The following is a 6,000-nucleotide window of genomic DNA, read 5'->3' as shown; positions in this document are numbered from 1 at the left end:
ATGGGTGGAGATCACATAATTTTTTTTCAGAAAAGAGAATCAAGGACATATTCTAAAATAGAAAACAAGAAATCCTTGTAAAAACATATTGATGTATTCAGGCAAAAATCAGGAAAGATGAAGACATGGGATTCAAGAAACATGGCAACTAACCAAGAATGCAGTGAAGAAGAATGTCAAGATGTGGCAGAGCTGGAAAGCAATCTGTGTGCATAGATTGTCAGTAGACTCCAAGGAGCATGTCATCAAGAATGAGAATGAAATGGATTTCATGTTGCAGATGGATAAAGGAGGCACATATTTCTTCTTTTCAGCAGGGAAAGGAAAGGCGATTAACATTTATAGGAAAAACCAAAAAATTCACAAGAATGCCACAGTCCAGATATGAAGCAAACTAAGATCTGGCTTCACATTTTTGTTTTTGTTTTTGTTTTTCTTTTTTTGAAACAGAGGTTCACTCTCGCCCAGGCTGGAGTGCAGTGGCGCAATCTCGGCTCACTGCACCCTCTGCCTTCTGGGTTCATGTGATTCTTGTGCCTCAGCCTCCCGAGTAGCTGGGACTGCAGGTGTGCACTACCACACCCAGCTAATTTTTTTATTTTTGGTAGAGACAGGGTTTCACCATGTTGGCCAGGCTGGTCTCAAACTCCTGACCTCAGGTGATCCGCCTGCCCTGGCCTCCCAAAGTGCTGAGATTATAGGCGTGAGCCACCACACCCAACCCTGGGTTCATTTTTTTTTGAGACGGAGTTTCACTCTTGTTGCCCAGCCTGTAGTGCAATGGCACGATCTCGGCTCACCGCAACCTCCATGTCCTGGGTTCAAGTGATTCTCCGGCCTCAGCCTCCCGAGTAGCTGAGATTATAGGCGTGCACCACCACGCCCAGCTAATTTTGTATTTTTAGTAGAGATGGGGTGTCTCCATGTTGGTCAGGCTGGTCTCGAACTCCTGACCTCAGGTGATCTGCCTGCCTCGGCCTCCCAAAGTGCTGGAATTACAGGTGTGAGTCAATGCACCCAGCCTCCTGGATTCATTTTTTATTAATATTGATAGGATTTAAGGAAAGATATATTCTCTTTTAGGTGACAGAAGTGTCAGAAAGTGGACCATGAAGGAGGAAATGTCCTGGTGTGCCTTCTGTGTCTGCACTGAGTAATATTTACATAATGATAATAAAGCAAATGCTGCTTACTGCTGTTCAAAGTTTAGAATCAGTTATAGACAAAACACTGGCTATTTATTTACAGTTACAGAACAGGGTGTAGCTGTCATTAACCTTGATGTTATAAAACGAAAAGACAGAAAGCAAAAGTGAAGCTGAGAGGAGAGAATGAAAGGAGGGAGTGATCATGGCTTTATCTTACATACTGGGTAGACAAGAGCTGCTATAAGTTGATGAGCAAGAAGCAGGCGTTTAAGTATCTTAAGTCATAAAAATTTTCAGTATTATACCCAAGGATAACATAACTATTAAAAATGGGGAGGCCAGGCATGGTGGCTCATGCCTGTAATCCCAGCACTTTGGGAGACAGAGGTGGGTGGATCACGAGGTCAGGAGTTCAAGACCAGCCTAGCAAATGTAGTGAAACCCCATCTCTACTAAAAATACAAAAATTTAGCCAGGTACGGTGGTGGGCACCTGTAATCCCAGCTACTTGGGAGGCTGAGGCAGGAGAATCACTTGAACCCAGGAGGTGGAGGTTGCAGTGAGCCGAGATCCCGCCATTGCATTCCAGCCTGGGCGACAGTGCCAGACTCCATCTCAAAAATAAATAAATAAAAATAAAATAAAATAAAATAAATTGGGGAGGACAGAGGGTGGCCTAGGTGGTTAAATCCTTACCTTCCAATGGTAGGAGTAAATACAGGTCTAAAATTGATGCCTGGAGAAATATTAACATAGGAGGCTGGGTGTGGTGGCTCACATTTATAATCCTAGTGCTTTGGGAGGCTGACCCGGGAGGATGACTCAAGGCCAGGAGTTTGAAACCAGCCTGGGCAACATAGTAAGATTCCGTTGAAAAAAAAAAATTGTAATTAGCCAGGTGTGGCGGCACGCATCTGTAGTTCTGGCTATGGGGAAGGCTGAGGTGGGAAGCTCTCTTGAGCCCAGGAGTGTGAAGCTTCAGTGAGCCTTGATCACATACTGTGACAGAGTGAAGAGTTAGAGACCTTGTCTCCAAAACAAACCAAAACAAATTAACATAGAAATATTACTCAGAGTTATAAAGTGACTACCTGCAAACAAAAATAAAATGACTTGCCCCCAAGCAGCACTAGGGCGAGGAGTATGGAAGGAATGAAGAGGGGTCTGTGGCATCTCATTATGCCTTTCTAGACTGGCTAACTTTTTACTGTGTGTGACTATTAATCTCTTAAAACAGCTAATAAAAATTAGGACCAAGTTGATTGAAAATAGATATAATAGGTCAGGAGTTCAAGACCAGCCTAGCAAACATAGTGAAACCCCATCTCTACTAAAAATACATGAGGCATGAGCGTGGTGGCTCATGCCTGTAATCCTAGCTACTTGGGAGGATGAGGCAGGAGGATCACTTAAGCCAGGGAGGTGGAGGTTGCAGTGACCCAAGATCGCACCACTGCACTCCAGCCTGGCCAACAACAGAGTGAGACTCAGTCTCGAAAAAAAAGAAAAAGAAAATAGATATAATAGGCCGGGTGTAGTGGTGCATGCCTGTAATCCCAGCTACTCTGGGAAGCTGAGGCATGAGAATTGCTTGAACCCAGGAGGCAAGGTTGCAGTGAGCCAAGATTATGCCACTGCACTCCAGCCTGGGCGACAGAGCAGACTCTGTCTCAAAAAAAAAAAAAAAGAAAAGAAAGGAAAATAGAGGCTGGACGCAGTGGCTCCTGCCTGTAATTCCAGCATTTTGGAAGGAACCCTCCCCAGTTGTGACACTGTCTCCAGATCACCTGAGGTCAGGAGTTCGAGACCAGCCTGACCAATATGATGAAACCCTGTTTTTACTAAAAATACATAACTTAGCTGGGCGTGGTGGCGGGCGCCTGTGGTCCCAGTTACTTGGGAGGCTGAGGCAGGAGAATGGTGTGAACCCAGCAGGCAGAGCTTACAGTGAGCCGAGATTGTGCCACTGCACTCCAGCCTGGGCAACAAGAGCGAGACTCCGTCTCAAAAAAAAAAAAAAAAGAAAACAGATATAATAGGCCAGGTGTGGTAGTGCATGCCTGTAATCCCAGCTACTCCGCCCTATGTTTTCTTATATAAAAATCTATCTCTAGGTTCTTCCCTTGCCATATTTTGAGACAAAGGTAGCAGGTAGCAGGTTCTGGGACGGTTTTAGGGTACATATAAATGAATGGAAAAACACAAAATAAAAATACTCATAGAATTAATTAAAAATACTCATAGCATTAATTCTTTTTTTTTTTTTTTTTTTGAGACAGAATCTCCCTTTGTTGCCCAGGGTGGAGTGCAGTGGCGCAATCTCGGCTCACTGCAACCTCCACCTCCCGGGTTCAAGCGATTATCCTGCCTTAGCCTCCTGAGTAACTGGGATACAGTCTGGTGCCACCATGCCCAGCTAATTTTTGTATTTTTTAGTAGAGACAGGATTTCACCATGTTGGCAAGGCTGGTCTCAAACTCTTGGCCTCAAGTGATCCTCCTGCCTTGGCCTCCCAAAGTGTTGGGATTACAGGCGTGAGCCACTGTGCCCAGCCTAAGAGTAGCATTAATTCAACATTCATTAATTCAATGAGTAAACATTAAATAGGTATTATGTATCAGGCACTAGGCCAAATGGTAATACTCTGTATAAAGACAGGCCTAAAAGCATTATTCCATCCCTAGTAGTACTTTCACTGCTTGAAATTTTAGAAGATATGCTCATTTAGCGTTCTTTGATGTAGGCAGCTGTCCTGAGCATTGTAGTATATTTAGTAGTATTCCTGGTTCCTACCACTAGATGCCAGTAACCTCTCCTCCCCACTTGCCCACCCTCCCCAGTTGTGACACTGTCTCCAGGCATTTTGAAATAGCCCAAGGGTAGGCTGGGCGCGGCGGCTCACATCTATAATCCCAGCACTTTGGGAGGCCGAGGTGGGCGGATCTTGAGGTCAGGAAATCAAGACCATCCTGGCTAAAACGGTGATTCCATCTCAAAAAAAAAAAAAAAAAAAAAAAAAAAATCCCAAGAGTAAAAACTGTCCCTGGTTGAGAATCATTGTGATCACATTTTTAAAGAACTAAAGTGTATTTAATTTTAGAGATACTACTACTATGCCAACCTTGCCTATTTCTTATGTGATGAATTTGTCTTATATGTCATTGAACATTTGAACTTGAGAAATATAAACCACAGTGGAGTCTGATTCTCAGATAAGATAAGTGGGATTTTAAGTTGAGTGTCATTTCCAAATAACTTATGAACTGCAGAATAAATACAGTTGTGTATTTTTAGGTTATGGAAGTTTATCTTAAATCATACACGGCTGATAAAAATATGAAATATAAGCTCTTGGCCGGGCATAGTGGCTCACACTTGTAATCCTAGCACTTTGGAAGGCTGAGACAGGCAGATCACTTGAGGTCAGGAGTTCCAGACCAGCCTGGCCAACATGGTAAAACCCTGCCTTTACTAAAAATGCAAAAATTAGCAGGGCATGGTGGTGCACAGCTACAATCCCAGCTACTCGGGAGGCTGAGGCATAAGAATCGCTTGAACCCAGGAGGTGGAGGTTGCAGTGAGCCGAGATCACCCCATTGCACTCCAGCATGGGAGACAAGAGTGAAACTCCGTCTCAAAAAAAAAAAAAAAGAAAAACAAAAATCTAAGTTCTTAGGATTTCTCGAGTTAACCAGATGGTATGCTTGTATCTACCCACAAAATCTTTCCATTCTTTTCAAATAAAAAGCTATTTTTCACTTTCCACTTTAAGGTCATATGCTTTTAGATTCTTTCAAAATAAAAAGATCCAGCCTACATTAGACACTAAACTATTACAAGTCCGAGACTTGTGATCAATCTAAGGAAAATGTCACTTACCTTAATTTCTTTATCCTCACCTAACCTAGGCTTCCATCCTACCATTGGTTGGAAGTTACCCATATAGTAACAGCAAACACACATATACTCCTTATTATGTGCCAGGCAGCACTGTAAGCTCTTTTACATACATTTAAAAATTTTAAATGTTTTATTTTGGCTTAATTTCAGACAGAAAAGTTGCAAGAATAGTACAAAGAGCTCTTGGATACTTTTCACCCAGATTCACCAATTGTTACCATTTTACTACATTTGCTACTCCCGCCCACATCTCCTGTCCCTCACTCTCATGTGCTCTATTTATCCATCTATCCATCCATCTCACTGTGGTCTTGTTCTTTACTCAACAGGATATATTTATTTGCCTTCATTTTTTATTTTGATATTCAAATGGTCCCAGATTTGGCCAATGAGGGGCTCTTCAAATAGGCTTCTGTGACCTATGCCATGGCACAAAGCGATGTTCCAGGCTCATCTTGTATTTTTTGTGCTCCTGTCTTAGAACTAAGCATTTCTTCAAGGAGTCTTGGTTTTTTTTGTAAAAGGAATGCTGAGCTAGAACCAATCCAAATCGTGGTTATTTTTAAGGGAGAAGGGATTCAGAAGCTAAGATCTGGATGTTACATGTTCTCATTGCTACTGGGCCCCACGAGGGGACAGAACTGAGAAATAAATGTATTTGTACATTTTTGCACCTATATACATAGCTGCAGACACACATGTATGCGTACACATACATTAACATTTAGTCTTCATTATAACCCTATGAAGTAACTACTTTTTTTTTTTTTTGAGACGGAGTCTTGCTCTGTTGCCCAAGCTGGAGTACAGTGGTGTGATCTCAGCTTACCACAACCTCCGCCTCCCAGGTTCAAGCGATTCTCCTGCCTTAGCCTCCTGATGAGTAGCTGGGACTATAGGCATGCACCACCATGCCCGCCTAATTTTTGTATTTTGTATTTATTTATTTTTG

This window comes from Piliocolobus tephrosceles, chromosome 15, assembly GCF_002776525.5.
Source record: "Piliocolobus tephrosceles isolate RC106 chromosome 15, ASM277652v3, whole genome shotgun sequence".
Lineage (NCBI taxonomy): Eukaryota > Metazoa > Chordata > Mammalia > Primates > Cercopithecidae > Piliocolobus > Piliocolobus tephrosceles.
Note: the sequence above shows the minus strand (reverse complement) of the source record.